Raw genomic sequence first — 15851 nt, forward strand, 5'->3', positions numbered from 1 at the left:
CTACTGTGAGGACTGCTTTCACTCTGAATGTGATGGAGCTCTCTGAGGGGTTGAGCTGAGCAGCGATGTGGTCTGACTTATATTTTTTATTTTTTTGAAGACTTTTTACTTACTTGAGAGAGAGCGTGCGCACGAGCAGGGGGGAGGGGTAGACGGAGAGGGAGAAGCAGACCCCCCACTGAGCAGGGAGCCTGATGCGGGGCTCGATCCCAGGACCCCCGGATCATGATCTGGGCCGAAGGCAGACGCTTAGCCCTTAACTGACTGAGCCACCAGGGGCCCTCTGACTTAGATTTTTAAAAAGCTCATCACCCATCATTACATCCCATCACTGCTGGTTGCCTTCTGCCCCCCGCCCACCCCATGCAAACTGGGGCAGTTTTACACATCGCCACACTGGCTGCCTTAATAAGCCGAGGGACTTGCCCTTATTTTTAAGTGGTTTTCTTGATCATTTTCTTACTGATGCCTCCAGATCTTGGCCATCTGCTAAAGGAGAGCTCAAGCCCCGCCTTCCCCCCCCCCCCCCCCCTCCACCGCAGCCTCCAGGCTTGACGTTAAATCCTCCCGGCGCAACGCAGTAAGCACCTCTGTGGCCTGTCAGTGTCGGTGCCCGCACGCCAGGTCATAAGCTTTGCCAGGCAGGTCCGAGTCTTCCCTCTCTTTTACGTCTCCCCACTGAGCCTGAGGTACCGCTCTGTCAGGCTGGCTGGCGCCTCGGCAGAGTTCTTTCTACCTCTCCCTGTGGCTTCTGTCAAAGCCCCTCTCCACCTCCAGTGACCACCCCCACCTCCTGCAGCCTCCTCACTGCCTCCTGCATGATGGCGCCTGCTGTCACTTGCACACTTCTATGAGCAATTATAGGTGGCTTTTTATTTCACGCACCTAAACATGGCCCTTGGGAAGAGTAACAAACTTTAGGGGAAAAAAAAATGGAAGAAGAATAATCAGAATGGCTTGTTAACTACAAATGTTCTTTTTGTTTGGGAACCACCTGGTCCTCAACATTAGGGTGGAAGCCAGGGGTGGAGGCAAAGGGAAGCAAGGAAGCATGGCCCCTCCAAGTCCCCACAACTAATTTCGAATTATTTTTATTAAGGAGTCTCCCCCTACCCCCCAAATGTGTGAGCCTCAGGGCCACAAAAACTGGAGGGGGTTACTGATGGTCCTCCCAGCCCTTTGTCTCCCCTTCCCTCCCCTCCCTGGAGATAGCCCTGGGGGAAGGGAGAAAGGAAGAAAGGAAAGTGAAAGGAAGAAAGCTTAACTAATCAAGGGGGTACAGGTGAGAAGACCAGAGCACAGAGGCCAGAGGGCAGGTAGGCAGGGCCTGGGTCTCATGGGCCTTGTGACTTGTACTGGCTCTCGTGTGACCCCACACACCCAGGTCCTCTCTCCAGGTTCCAGAACCCCTGCAGAGAGCACTCTTGAGGGAGAGGCAGGTGGGGAAGCATGGCCATTGAGATCCCAAGGCAGGCGAGGCACCCCGCCCCTGCCCTGGCCCCTGGTACCCACCAGGTCCCTCTCAGCCTGACGGATCATCATCTTCAACAACCTCGGGAAGCCTGGCTCTCCAAGTTCTACCAGCCCGACGTTACCTGGAGGCTCTGACAACAAACTGATTTATAGACATTATGCAACCTTATATTTTGTCTTCTCTGTGCATTCTTCAGAAAGCGAACTTGGCATCTTAGATCTCATTCAAGTATTTGTGGAAACATTGGGCAGGTGTTTTGAAAATGTCTATGAGCTGAATTTAATTTTTTCCATGTCGACAAGATTCATAATATTCTTGCTGAAATAGTGATGAGGGGAATGCTATTGGAGACCAACACAAATGAGTTTGTTACACAAATTGATGCACACAATAAACTGGAGAAATCTGAGGCTGGCTAGCGGGAGCTGCAGCCTATGCTGTATCAGCTGTGAAGAACAGGAATCTTCCTCAGGTCCCAAGAAATATTAACATTGGTGACATCAGTATAAAAGTGCCAAATCTGCCCACTTGTAAGTAAAAAATTAAAAAGGCCACACTCCCAGGTGAAATCCAGGGGCAAAAGTCATCTAAGTTTACCATGTAGTTGTTCACCAAAAATAGAGGTGGAGAGTCTTAACTTTTGCTCTTGGATTTGAGCCAAGATACTGTATGGAGGTTGTATAAAATCAGTATGGAAGTTTAATGTTTCTTTTCTTGCACAGTGATTTTGAAGAAATTGGGTAGTTCCAGTGTGATATTTCTCTTTCTTTTCTGAACTGCCTCCCTATGCCCACTTAAGGCATGCCTCTATGTATTGGCTACCACTGTATTTCAAAGAGTGTGTGAGACATATCTTTAAATGATGTACACTCCAGAATGCTGCTGTTTTGTATGGATCACAAGGGCAGCATTCCATAACGCCTTCTGTTGTCAGAATTGTTATTTAAAGAACTGAGTACCTATTGCATGAAAACATTACACTTTTTCTCTTAGTTTAAATAAACTCCAAGGTAACTAGAAACAAAAACAAAACAACAAAAACGCAAAAACATGGGGCGCCTGGGTGGCCCAGTCATTAAGCGTCTGCCTTTGCTCAGGTCATGATCCCAGGGTCCTGGAATGGAGCCCCGCATCGGGCTCCCTGCTCGGCGGGAAGCCTGCCTCTCCCTCTCCTTCTCCCATTCCCCTGCTTGTGTTTCCTCTTCACTGTCTCTCTCTGTCAAATAAATAAATAACATCTAAAAACAAAAACAAAAACAAAACGCAAAAACACAGACCAGGACTGGGACTAGGGGGAGGAGAGAGGCCAGGGACAGTTGGATGGCTTGGGGACAAGCACAGTCACACAGTCGGTCTAGAGTTGTACTGTCCCTGTCTTCAAACCCCAGGAGCTGTTGAACAAGGGAACTTGCGTTTCCATTTTGCACTGGGCCCTGCACATTCCGTAGCTGGTCTGGATCACTGAACTTTTGGGGTCCCCTCCAACTTTCCACCCCAGTCAGAGCCTCACTGGCCTCCCCACCCTCCCCCTCCCCCGCGCAGGCAGGCCTCGCTACAAGCTTCTCTCTGTAAAACGCCGTTCTGCAGACCCACATAGCAGTTCGCCTGTGGTTCACGGTGTTTGTGGAGCCCTGAGCACGTAGGAGGGGTGTCTTCCGAGCTGCTCAAGGCTGGACCTGGCCGAGGCACCCTGCAGCCGCAGGTTCCCATCCTGGCCCTGCTCCGAGCTGTGTATAGACTCGGCACAGCGATCCCGATACTCGGTGGGAATGTTTCTGCAAAAATGAACAGCCAGCAGACAAATCCCCAGCCTCTGTACGGGGAAGGCTTGCCCTTCCCTCGGCGTCTTGGAGGGCAAGGACACCGCAGGACCTGTGGGCGCACCGCAACAGTCTTTGAAAGCCCACCCCGGAACGCAGACGACTCTCCGTGTCCCCCTAAGGGAGGCCACGTCGCCCGCATATAGGGCCTACGTGGGTCTCCTGGGGACGGCTGTGCTGAAGGCAGAGCGCGGGAGCAGAGGCGAGCCTGCCGCGGTCCCTGGAGCCCTCGCCCGGGGGTCAGCGGGAGCACGTGCGCACCCGCCCGGAGAAAGCACACAAAGGGACGCACGCAGGGTGCGGGGCGACCCCGCGTACTGGCTCCCAGGGCAGCCGGGCGGCCGGGGCCCACCTGCCACAGGTCGCGCCCAGGGAGGCCCGCGCCTCCCGACGCGATGGTTCGGCCCGCCCTCCCCGCCGGCCTGCGGCGGATGGTTCCGCCCACCCGAACCCGCTCCACAAACTCCTCCCGGCCCGAGAGCGAGCGGAGGGGGCGTGGTGCTCTCTGGCCACGCCTCTAGCTGCATAGTCATGAGGCGGCACTCTAGGCCGGCGGGGCCGGCCGCTCCTCGCTCCCCCGCGCGCCCTGCTGGGGGCGGGGCCCGGCGCGGGCGCGAGGCGGGGGCGGGGCCGGCCACCGCCCGCCCCCGCCCCGCTCCCCCGCCCCCGGCGCGCCGACCCCGCCCCGCGCCGCCGCGGAGCAGGGACGGGGCGGGGCCCGAGCCCGACAGGCCCCCGCCTCCTCTCTGAATATTGATGCGGCGCGGCGTCGGCGTCGCCCTCCTCCCATTGAGCGAGGCTGTGTCGCGTGGGCCCAGCGTCGGCGTGACGGTTGGACGCGGGCGCGGCACTGCGGGTCCCGATTGCTGCAGCCGCTTGTCAGTGTGATGAAGATTGGCACCCAGGTAAGCTGTCACTCAACCGCTCCGCCGCCGCCGCCGCTCCGCCGCCCCGTCCCTATCAATCACGCCGGCCCGCAGGCGCCGCGGCCGCCGCCCCGCCGCCGCCGCCCGGGTCTTCGTGGGCCGCCGCCGCCCGGGAGGGCCGCGCCGGACCCGCCGCCCGGGGCAGGGGGCGGGGAGGGGGGCGCGGGTGGGGGAGGGGAGCCGAGGCCGCGGGGAGGGGCGCCGTCCGCCGGGCCGCCGCGGGGGCGCGCCCCGTTTGTTTTTCTGTGTGGGTTTAGGGACGCGGAAATTTCTGGAAGGCGCCGCCGCTGCCGCGCGGGGCCCGCTGTGAGGCGCGCGCTCCTAACCGTCCCTTTCGGAGCGCGGCGCGCGCCCCTGCGCGGGCGGGGGCGCGGGGGCGCGCGGGGGGCGGGGCCGGGCTGGGGGCGCGCGGGGGCGGGGGCCGGGCGGCGGGGGCGCGCGGGGCTCGGGCCGGGGGCCGGGGGCCGGGGGAGGCGCGGGGGCGCGCGGGCGGCACGGGGGGTGGCGGGGGCAGAGGGGGAAGGGCGGCGGGGGCGCGCTCGGAGCCGCGGCCGCCAGGGTGCGGGGTGGGGCCGGCTGACCGGGAGCGGGGTTGGGGGGCGGGGGCACGGGGTCGCCTGGAGCCCCATGGAGGCGGACCTCGGGTGGGGGTGGGGTTCCGGGGAGGCTGCCCTCCTGCCCGAGGGCAGGGTGCCCCGGTTCCTGGAATTACTTTAGCGCAGATGTGCGGCCTATAATGACCGGCCGGGGGGTGGGGTGGGGGGAGTAGATGCCTGGAGGTGCGGGGCAGGGGCTGGCCGCTCGCTGGCATTTCACATTCCTGCAGAAGAAATCGTGAGTCACTTGACAGGAATTAGGAAAAGTTGAGTGTGCTTTGCTTCGTCCCGGCGGCCGTGGAAATGCTCAGTTGTGCCTGTGGTGCCGAGGCTTGGCCAGTTGGGCTGGGCCGGGCCATGTGCTGACTGGCCTGCCGGGGCGGGGGTCCCGAGCGGGGTTCGGGGAGGACGGCCTGGGCAGCCAGCTGGGGTGTAGTCGGCAAACGCAAGGGCAGCGCACTTGGATTCTAAGAAGTAGTTTTCCGTAAGACCTTCTGGTTTGTTTGTTTTTTCCTTAGGAAGTTAGTACCTCCCACATTAGGGTAAATGACACCCTTAGCTTTAGTTGGGCGTGAGTTTATACTTTTTTCTGACCGATTCTGAAAAAGGAAATACTTACTATGTTTATATAATACAACATAGTTGATACATTATATAATGCTTCAGGTGGTGTATTCGGAATATTCGAAGGGAGAATTCGAGGCGAAATGGAAACGTTTGCAAGTACGGTTGTCGGTGATGCACTCAAATGCACTTGTGCGCACGGTGATCTGGAAGGTGGCCGACTGACTCAGGTCTGCCTTTCGTTTCCGTAGTGTACTGAGCGTGGAGAGCGACACGTGGATCGTGAAGGTAGAATGAGTGAATCCACATAATAGGAGTTAACGCAGCACTTTCGTAGGCAGAAGAAAGAGAGGATGTTTCTTCGTACGTTGGAGACTTAAAAGTGGGAATTAGAATTGGTGAAATATGTGGATGAAACAGGACTTGAAAGATTGACCTTCAGTGCTGAGGATTTAAGTGTCTACAGGTTGGGGGGTTAAATGATAAAGGGGTGCAAACACATTTTGTTGGCTTCTTGTCCACTGGTTTACATACATTTACAGTTCTGTGTCAGTGTATTACAACTTTAGAGAGGTACTACGTATGAATGAAAGGTACTGGTGTGAACAGCAACATTCTAAGCTGTAACTTTAAGTTTTGCAAATTGTTAAAGTATTTGAAGCTGTTCGGGAGAAAGCCTGAAACGGCTGGAGTGATGTAAATCCTATGCCTCTGAGGGGCTTTTTGTGGTTCACCTGGCCTCTGGGCTCCTCATCAAAACAGAGCGGGAGAGGGAACGCAAGCAGGGGGAGTGGGAGAGGGAGAAGCAGGCTTCCCACTGAGCAGGGAGCCTGATGGAGGGCTCGATCCCAGGACCCTGGGATCATGCCCTGAGCCGACGCTCAACGACTGAGCTGCCCAGGCGCCCTTCACCAAAATGTTTTAGAGAAAATAGGATGGAGGAGAGAGCGCATATATTATATTGAAATACAGTTACCAAAATACTGAACCAAAGTGATGCTCAAGCTGCTTACTTGCCCTTTGTTAGATCAGTTAGTAACAGGTCAAGTTTGGGCTTTAGTGATTCCGTTTGGAGCAGTGACCAGCATAACTGACAGTTTGAAATTTCTGTAGTAACTGTAGTGCTTTGTGAAAATATCTGTAGTTTCTCTTGGTGAAAAAGTCACAGGTACTGCTGAGACTCCAGGATTTCATGTCTTCCTTCATGATTGAATGGGTGCTAAATTTCAGCCAGAGATTATTGCAAATAAAGATGTGTTTTTTCTCATTCAGCTTCACGGAGGCTAGGGTCAGAATCTGTGCACTAGGAGCCCGTGTACTCTCCACCATCCATTAGTAGGCATGTGTACGTGCCCTTGTTTTCCTTCCTCAGGTGGCTGTCATGGTGGCTAAGGGGGTGAGGGAATAAAAAAAGTGCAGATGAGGGAACTCACATATATATATTATAGCGGTCTGGGGTCATTGTCAGGGCTGAGGGAGCTGTAGCAGCCAACTGGGGAGTGCCATCTTATGCCACAGTCTTATGCCACAACCGGATCAGTTACTATTTTGTCCTGGACGTGGAAATACAGTAGAAAAAGTTCAGTCTGGAAATTGTTAGAATCAACATTTAAGAGCCGGGAAGCCTAGTCACTTGGTCAAGGCCTGGCTGCAGAGCCTGTCAAATGAGGCTACACCTGCCATACCACCAGCCATCCTTTGTTTTGGGGTGTCAGCCCCGCCGCTTTAGTTACTGTTTCTGGAAAGTTCATTCACAGAAGGCTGTGTGATACCACAGCAAACGTGCTGTCTGACAAGGTAGTTTGGAAACCCGTGGCTTGGAAGTGCTGTGGTTCTGAAGGGACCTGGGGGCAGGGTGGGGTTTAGTGAGGGAGGTGGCGAGGGGACAGAGCGGCTTCTTCATTCTATCTCGATTCCTTAGGGAATCTAGGATTCCTTAGGGAAAAGTTTCTACAATGTTTTCAAAATCTTCAACTGACCTACCAGGTTGCAAGACTAAGGGTTTATGAGTAAAATTTCGGATTCATTTTCTTGTCTTGAGTCTTCCTTTAAATGATCGGACACAGTCGGCCCGCTACAAGGTGCTGTCTCCTGATGTCACAGGTGGCCGAGCCGCTCGGCGCGGATTGTTCATGCTCCTATCTGGGGAGACCATTTAGCTTGAGGGGATCCCCACCACCCAAAAGGCATGTGCTATTCTGTGCAGTCTCTAGCTGAATGTAGCCGTCCATGTGCTGGTGAGGCTGTGGGGCACATTCCCTGGAAATGCTTTTATCGTTTGCCATCTGTGACTGACACGTACAGAACGATTAGCTTGTTTCGTCAGGTCTCAAGGTGGCCGGGAGCAGGCAGACTTCAAGTCCAGGGGTTGAGGGTTACCAAGGAATAAGGAAAATAGGAATCTAGTTGGATCCTAGGGACCACTAGTGCTGGGCTTTGGGGCCCACAGAACTGGTTTGAACTCTGGCAGAAGTCTGGCCTTCCTGGTTCAGCTGGACTGTTGCTCTCTACCGTCTACTTGCTCTGCACGCTGTTGATTGCAAGTTCTCTCCTCCCCGCAGCTTGGGGCCCAGCACTACCCGCCTCACCCTCTTCCTGTTTCCCAGGGTCCACCCCAGACAGAGTGACTGAGCTCTTTCCCTCCACCCACCTTCCAGGCGCTGACCCCTGGGCTAGGTGCTGCCCTCAGGGAGGGCTGGGCTCCTGCCTTCCACACGACCACCCTTTTGCAGCAGGGTCTACGGTAGGGTTGGGTCACTTAGAAGGGACTATGGATTGGGAGTACTGTGATGCAGGTTCCAGCCAGAATCGTCTGATCGGACTTTGTAAAAATAATGCTTAATGAGAGCTTGGTAAGCTCTCAGTATATGTTGTTTCATGTTGTCTGAGATATTTTATCAAGGTTTATAATTTTTTGCATTAAAAAGTTTAGGAATTTAACTTTGCATTCTTTTAAATTGTGTGTTTGTGTGTACCCCCCCTCCCTCCCAGGATGTACTTTAGCAGAATTCTTTGCAGCATAAACGCAAACACTTCTGTGATTCTGTAGGGCAGGGGTTCTCAACTGTGAGACTGCTGACGTTTGGGGCCAGATAGTTCTGTGTTGTGGAGGCCATCCTGTGTATTGTGGGATGTCAGCAGCATTCCTGGTCGTTATCCACCAGATGCCACTGGGACCCCCACTTCCAGTTGTGACAACCAAAAATATCTTCAGATATTGCCAAGTGTCCCCTGGGGGACAAAAGTCACCCCTGGTTGAGAACTGATCTAGAACAGCATTTCCCAAAATGTACTGTGTGGAACCTGAGTTTAATGGGATATGCATCCATATTTACATATTAGTTATTCTGTGTTGTATTTTTAGTCAGCGTTATTATGTATGTTTCCATGTACTTATATAACGCACATGTTTCTCATTTAAAAAAAATGTATCAAAGATCACGAATTTTGTGATTTTTTTTTTTTTCTGTATCGCTTTACGGCTGTGTCTGATGTTGCAGAGCCTTTTGAGCATTTAGGTTTTGATATTCCCTATGTTTTTTTCATCATTCTCTGGCCTACCAAGCTTAGTGCTAGTCAGATCACAGGGGCTGTGGGCAGAGGGATAGTGCTCCTGGGTCCATTTCTGTGGTGCTCTGTCCCTGAGCACACAGTGCCCTGGGAAGAAAGATTGTCCGTGTGAAAGGGCTCTTGCTTTGAAGAGTTGGGGTTCTTATTTTTTCCTAAAACCATTCCTTAACTCTTAACAAGTCCATCGTGAAAGTTTTGAGTATGTCAGTTTTTAGTAATGCCGATAATAGTCACCGTCTGAAAAGCAAGGGTGTGATGTAATTTTAAATTCTACCAGCAGTCTACTAAGACCATCCAGCTCAGAATTTACTAAAACAGATGCTCATACCATTAAATCACCTTTGTTATTGGAATTTTGCTGTGACTTTAATGGATATTTGGACCTTTGGCTTGGAAATGCTTTTTTTTTTTTTTTAATACAGAGTTTGTCTTAACAGGATTTAGTATCTGATTTTATTTGAATATTAAACTTCAAGAGGCACCTCCTCAAACCTTGTTTGAAAAATAAAGTGATTTCTTGACGAATGTTTGCCTCCCCGTATGAGTTGTTGACTGAACACGTCCCGGGGATGGGGGATGTGAAGCCAGGATGGAAGCCGGCCGACAGGTGGCTTGAGCTTCTGAGCCGTAGGCACTGAAGACTTCCCGCACTCAAAATGAAAACTCCTTGGGCCGCAGTGACAGTTTCCTGAAAGGTATCTGGGAAAAGATCCCTCTCTCTCTCTCTTTTTTAATATGGAATTTTGACAATTTTCTTGGATTCCTTGATATCTTTCTTAGCTTTCTTAATAAACAGGTTTTGTTTGAAAAAGGATCTTCGGTTAAATGTTTTTGGGAAATACTGGTAACCAAAACGAAAAAACAGAAAGAGGGAGAGTTGTAGTTTGCCAGTGTCTCAACGACTGTTGCTGCTGTCAGTAGTCCAGTTCTGGCTGTGTAACCGGCTCTCAGACAATAAACCTGAATTCCCCTAGAATTTCTGGCATTTCTCTGTCAGTGGAATTGATCGTTCATTAGTTAAATAAAGCAGCATTTGAGAGCAGCTGTGAAGTTGCCCCGCTGGGAAAGCAAACCCTTTGCTAAGTCTGGCAGCCAGGGAGGGATGGAGCATCGGGCTTGTTTGTAGATTCGCTGAAAAATGTAGATTCGCAAACGACTTGATGTCACCAAAACTGAGTTAGCAAATTCTAGATGGGTTAAAAATAGTGTAGTTCAATTTTTAAAGTATCACATGTCTCTTTGGACAGCTATGCCTTTAGGCCAGGGGTTGGCAAAGGATCCCGCTGAGGGCTCTTCTTGTTTGGCCCTGGGGCCATACGTTCTACATTTGAAAGGGTCATAAAAGCAGGAAAGAAGAATATGTAATGAAGACAGTTATGTGGGCTGCAAAGCCTAAAAGTTTACTGTCTGGCCCTTTACAGAAAAAGTTTGCTGACTTCCACTCAGTTCTCACCTGAAACACTGGAAGTCAGTCTGGGTAGAAATGGATAAAATTGCCTACGTCTGTTGGGGAAATACGAATAAGAAAAGGGAAGAAGTAGGGTAATTTCCCTTGGTGGACTGCACCCTGCTGGGACCGGTCTGTGATATCAGTGTGAAAACACGGCCTATGTAAATAGCTCCTAAACCAGAATTAAGAATCACGAAGGTCTCCATGTGACTACGTGCTGGAAGCTAAATCTAGAAGTCGGCTGTAGTGACTAGTTCCTGTTGCTTCTGTGCTCAGTTGTTCTTCTCTTCTTGGCATCTGAACACTGGGAAACCTTCCTTTGCTGGTGAAGTCAGTATATAGGGTCGAATTCTCATGGTGCCACCGCCCGGCCCAGAGCAGTCTGAGACCCTCGATGCTGCTGGGAAAGCAAGGAGGGTTCCATGGTCAGGGGCCTCTCCTCTGGGCAGCAGTCCCAGCACTGGCTGGGCTCTGGGCTCAGGAGCGCTGGGTGTGAGGGCCAGTGGGCCCCGCGGGCTTAGGAGTACGGAGCAGGGGCCCCGGGAGCGGCCGGCCGGGCTCCGGAGGGGCTGGGCTGGGGTGGTCTTTAGTTTGTCAGAGCTTCTTTTTTCTTTCTAGAATTTCTGCCCCCCACCCCCTTTTTGTTTGCTTGTTTTCAAATCTCTTTCAGCATTTCTTTTGTAAAAGGTATAAAAAAGGGGACTAATACTCTTCAGCTCTTTTATGACCGCTGTTTTCTCCTGGATGTTTTGACATGTCAGAATAATGTGAAGTTAACTGGCCTGAGGATGCACTTTACCTATTGTTTATTTAAGTGTTTCTCTGTTTCAATTTTAATGCCAGTCCAGTATATTCTAAGAATGTAACCTGTACCTATTTTAAATTTTAAAAATCTCTCTATCATTATGTCTGTTCTTTTCCCTGTTTTTTAAAAAAATTATTGTATGTGAATTGACCTCCAAGTGGGTAATTTGGTTAATTGGATGTTCATGGAGTAGAAAACATTATCCCAGTATCTCTGCCTTCAAAGCTTAAAAGAATGTTTTTCTAATGTAATTTTTTCATGTAATAAATAATACTGAAAATGATTGTAGTGCAAATAAAACATTTAAATATTTTCTCTTTTTAGTTATGTTCTTGATAGGGCATCATTAAAGTTATCTGAAATCTGTCTAGACTAGTCAGAATAATCAGATGTTCAGAATAATTGTTATAATATGTGTTACTGTGTCTGATGTGGTTCCTCATTAAAAGGAGGCATCCTATACTGTGAGTATACAGAACACTAAATGTGTCTGTGTGTACAGTTTATACAGGTCACATGGCATTAATTGGGAATGAAGCTTTACAGCTAAGAGAAACCCACAGATAGAAAGTTTAACCTTTAAATGCCCCAAAATTCATTTTAAGGGGTTAAAAAATGTTGTAAAATGATCCTAGATGTGTTTGCCTTTCCAGACTTGTGTATGCACATGACTCGTATATGAGCCTATGAGGACAAAATGTCACAGTCCCTCCTGCTAAGGAGGACAAATTCAGGTGTGGAAGTACAGTGAACCTAAGTTTACACCTCACGGGCGCAGGGAGGGGTGCTGGAGACCTGGACTGGGATGTTGGCGTTGGTGTTGGTTTGAGGTAGTGTGAGAGCAAGCGACGGAAGAGCAAAGGTAGGCTGTGGGGTCCCCAGAGTACTAGAGGGAAATGGAGCAAAGAAGACTTCACTTCAACCAAAGGGTGTGTTAAGAAGAAAGAAGAGGGGCGCCTGGCTGGTGGCCCAGTTGGTGGAGCATGTGACTCTTGATCTCCGAGTTGTAAGTTCGAGCCCCATGTTGGGTGTAGGGATTACTTAAAAATAAAAACTTAGAAAAGGAGAAGAAGAAAACAAGGAGGTTTACTTGGTGTATTAAAAGCAAACAACTGGGTGCCTGGGTGGCTCAGTCGGTTAAGCGACTGCCTTCAGCTCAGGTCATGAGCCTGGAGTCCCGGGATCGAGTCCCGCGTCGGGCTCCCTGCTCGGCGGGGAGTCTGCTTCTCCCTCTGACCCTCCCCCCTCTCATGTGTGCGCTCTCTCTCTCTCTCTGTCATTCTCTCTCTCTCAAATAAATAAAGTCTTAAAAAAATATATTAAAAAAAATAAAAGCAAACAACTAATATAAGATGGCATGAATAAGCCCCAAAATATCGGTAACTACAGTTAACATAAAAGGGTTTAAATCTCCCAGGTGATAATAACTCCAGATTTAGGAGAAAAGTGAAATCTAGTTAAATGCTGTATATAAGTGATACATCTAGAACACAAGGAGGTAGGAAACTAAGGGATGGGAATCACTATCAGTCCTAGCAAAAAGAAAGCAGGTCTAGTAACATTAGGCTGGACACAGCTAGACTCAAGTTACAGAGCACTAGGGGAATACGTCATATTACTCAAAGGTGTGATTAATAATCATAAACTAATGTAACGGTAAAACTTTCCAAAATAGAAGTTGACAGTTGTATATGTAAAAGGGAGGACTCTAACGTGACTCTTTGCGAGCTGCAAACCAGGTATACCCAAAAGAAGAAAGGATGTGGATGGGGAGTTCTTAGCCTTCCCCTGTTGACATTTGGGGCCAGATCATTGTTTGTCAGGAAGCCATCCTATGCGCTGCAGGTTACTGAATAGTACCCCTGGTCTCTGCTCACTAGATACCAGTAGCTACCCGTCTCCCTACTTGTGATGGCCAGAAATGTTTCTGTTTCTAGACATTGCCAGATGTCCTCGGGGAGCCAGATTGCCTCCAGTTGAGAGCCACCCATAGAGAGGATTTAAATAATGTGGCCAATAGATATGTATAGGAATTTGCACCCAACAAACATAGATTCTCTTCATTTACGTGGAACATTTAACAAAACTGGCCACATACAGACCACAAAGAAAAACCCCAAGTTTCAGAAAGTAAGTCCCTATGGGCCAGGTTCTCAGACCATAATACACCCTAGTTAGAACCTAAGAGTGAAAGGGTAGCTAAGAATTACTCCCTGAAAATGTTGGGACCCCCTTCATTGTATCTCTTAGATTAAAGAAGAGATCAAAAACTATTTTCAGACTGTATAAATAAATGGCAGAGGGCTACATACCACAATCATAGGGTCAGGCAGAAACAGTTATCAGGAGAAAGAAAATGCATTCAGCTTTCAACTCAAGAAACCAGGAAGATAAGTCAAAGAAAATAGAAGCAAATCTATTTCTGCTTTTTGCAAATCTGATTAAGAAGACATGAGAGCACAATATTTACAAAAGGGATATGACTGCACACGTGAAGATTTTTAAATAGGAATACGCCATGTACAATTTGATGGCAAATTTGAAGAGTTGTGGATGGTTTATGAGGAAGACCTAAAATGACCAGAATTGACCTTGGAGGTGGAAAACCTGTACAGACCAGCAACTTTAGATGAAATTGAGAAAGCAGTCAAAGATTTATCTGTTTAAAAAGACACTAGGAACCATTGTGTTAGGTCAGACTTTGTGTTTGTATAAATTGTAGTGACCATTAACTAAATAAAAATGTATGTCATTATGTTACATGGTCAAGGTTTTCAGGGTAAAGAAAAGATACACAAGTATGAAATCAAAGTAGTTAGGTAAATACCCTGTAATCCCAAATTTGCATTGTAGGTATTAGTGTTAATTCGTTTTGAAAGAATTTTAATGAGAAAACATTTCGTGTGTGCCCTGAAAAGCCTAGAAACAGTGGCCAGCCAGTAGCAGTGAGCACCCGTGGCACCTAGATTGTGGTCTCTACATGTCATTTCCCACTGAAAGGAATCAGAGCCCTTTGGATAAATGGCAAAGTCAGAGTTTGGTGCAGAAAATGAACAAGATGAGCGTGGAGTAGCTTGTTTTACCTGAAAGCAAGGAAGCTATTGAGAATTAGTAGGGTGTGTTAAAGGCTCTAGCAGGGAACTAAAGGGGCTTGCATTGGCCAAAGATGGGATAATTTGGAACATCAAAAAATATATACATTTATATAAAACCTTATTTATTTTTTAAATGTTCACACCCACAAGATATAATGTACTAAAAACAGCCTCACTGATCACTATTGGAGAATGCTGGGGAACCAGCACATTATTCTGAAAATTGATAACCAGAGGGAAAGAAGCAAGCCTTAAGGAGCCCCATCACTGGGGCTGCAGTGTAGGGGATGGACTTCAGGATGGGGTGGGGTTTGGGAAGAGTGGCCATGGGAAGTCAGGAAATGGAGATGTGAGGGGGCTGCTTCACCCCCTCATCAGTGGGGTGATTCTGTAAACTTGTTGAATCAAAGTTAGATGACTCTTCTCCAAAGTGAAATTCTGGAAAATAATCTTCACAGTTGCAGTTAGAGTCTTTGTCACCCAGCATTTTAACCCTTATATGCTTATGAGTAGTATCAAGAATCCTTCACATGCCATCAATATACGTTTGCTACATCGTATATTTCTTACAGGTGTTGATGAGGCATGAACAATGAGTTCTTTTCTTTTCAGTAATTTGTGTTATGGTATTTTGGAGATGCCTGAGTTCTAAACCTTGACTGTGGGAGGTTGCGGAGCAGTTAGGCGTGTGGGCAGCCTCAAGCGTTAACATCCTTGCTCTGGTTGAAAGTCATTCCTGTTTGCCCATGGATCACTGCCTTCATCCAAGCTCAGTGTTTCCCATTTTGAATGACACCATAATTCATAGATTGGATTCATGAAATTAACATGTGGGCATTAAAGTTGTTACCACATACCGTACTGATTTCCCTGTAAGTTCTACAGTTATGTTAGAAACAAGGTTATTGTATTCTCAGAGATAATGCGTCAAAGATAAAACAGGGCCTCAAAGCCAGACAGACCTCACAAAGGTGTTTAACCTCTGAGGACCCTGTTACCAATTATCGAGCAGAGTGTTCTGGTTAACTACTAGTGTGAATCCAATCGCCCCATAAAACAACCATTTCATTATGCTCAAGGCTGCATGGGTCAGGAACTTGGGAAGGGATATAGTGGAAGTGGCCCATCTTTGCTCCACAGTGTTTGGGTCCTGAGCTAGGAAGACTCAGGCTGGCGGTGGATTGAGGGCTGAGGGCTGGAGTCTTGGGGAGGACTTTTCTCAAATCATTTCCACTGCCTTCTCGTTCCAAGTGAGTCACTAAGATCAGCCGAGATTCAAGAGCAGGGGACAAAGACCACCCATCTCAACGGGAAGAGTCAGTGAATTAGGGGATATGTTTTAAAAGTGCCTCACATAGTTCTTGACATACGGAGTAGACATTTAGGTGATATTTCTTCTCTCATTTTCCCCTCTCTACCCTTCGTACAAAACGAAGAGTGAGCCTCTTAGAACAAATTTTCCATGCATCCGTGCATTAGCATGGGCTACATAAATAGGATTGTAACACAGATTTGAGACAGTGTTCTTCCAAATCTGTAGAGATTTTATCT

At 49.0% G+C, this 15851-nt stretch overlaps 1 protein-coding gene and 1 pseudogene across 7 annotated transcripts in view; both read left to right on the forward strand.

Annotated features, from left to right (window-relative positions):
* The first annotated feature begins 1531 nt into the window (after positions 1-1531).
* Positions 1532-2012, forward strand: LOC113918107 (annotated as a pseudogene).
* Positions 2013-4064: 2052 nt separating this feature from the next.
* Positions 4065-15851, forward strand: part of PKNOX1 (PBX/knotted 1 homeobox 1) — a 62035-nt gene continuing 50248 nt past the window's right edge. For 3 of the 7 annotated variants that reach the window (XM_027585969.2, XM_027585976.2, XM_027585975.2), the window contains exon 1: positions 4093-4199. The gene's annotated coding sequence lies outside the window, so the exon portion shown is untranslated. The other 4 variants (XM_027585974.2, XM_027585970.2, XM_027585973.2 and 1 more) reach the window with 4 other exon arrangements.

The sequence above is a fragment of the Zalophus californianus genome, chromosome 1 (assembly GCF_009762305.2).
Source record: "Zalophus californianus isolate mZalCal1 chromosome 1, mZalCal1.pri.v2, whole genome shotgun sequence".
Taxonomy (NCBI): domain Eukaryota; kingdom Metazoa; phylum Chordata; class Mammalia; order Carnivora; family Otariidae; genus Zalophus; species Zalophus californianus.